The sequence below is a fragment of the Alligator sinensis genome, unplaced genomic scaffold, assembly GCF_000455745.1.
Source record: "Alligator sinensis unplaced genomic scaffold, ASM45574v1 scaffold131_1, whole genome shotgun sequence".
Classification (NCBI taxonomy): Eukaryota; Metazoa; Chordata; order Crocodylia; family Alligatoridae; genus Alligator; species Alligator sinensis.
This window is the reverse complement of record NW_005841830.1, coordinates 4,399,598-4,400,224: the sequence shown is the minus strand read 5'-3', so window position 1 is coordinate 4,400,224 and position 627 is coordinate 4,399,598.

Here is a 627-nt window from a genome sequence, read left to right as displayed (position 1 = left end):
CGGGTCTTCCCCCCCCCCGCCCAGGTGACCAGAGCATCGCCTCCCAGGTGCCAGGCTTTTGTCTGCAGACAAGGAGCGAGATCCCCGCTGTGAGAGATTCAACAGCAGCCTCTCAGGCCGGCTGAGACAGGTCTCTGGAGAGGGGCACCGACGGGGCATTTCTGCCACAGAAGTGTCAAAGTTTATTTGGCAGAGTTTGCAAAACCACAACTCTACAGCCATTTTCTTGTTATCGCTGAACAGAACACCTGCTGTTCACAGTCCAGTCTGATTCCTTTCTTGGGGGGAGGAGGGGGGAGGTTGCCTTTATTAGTAATTTAAGTGAGAAGAAGAGGACATAAATGCCAATCTAAACATTCTCCCCAAGTTCAGTGTTTCCCAGGATTTTCTCAACAGGACTTCTTCCAAGATATACATTCTAATCTCTTTTATCAGTGGCATCATAGTTGGAGTTGACAAAAAACCCCTGCCATAGTGAATCAATAGTAATTACCCTGCCCCTTCATTCAGTGTTTAAGCACCTAATATCAAGATGACTCAGAGAAGCCCTGCACCCCCTATGCAGTGGGCCTAGAGCAGGCTTGCCCAACATACGGCCCGTGGGCTGCCATGCAGCCCACCAAGCCA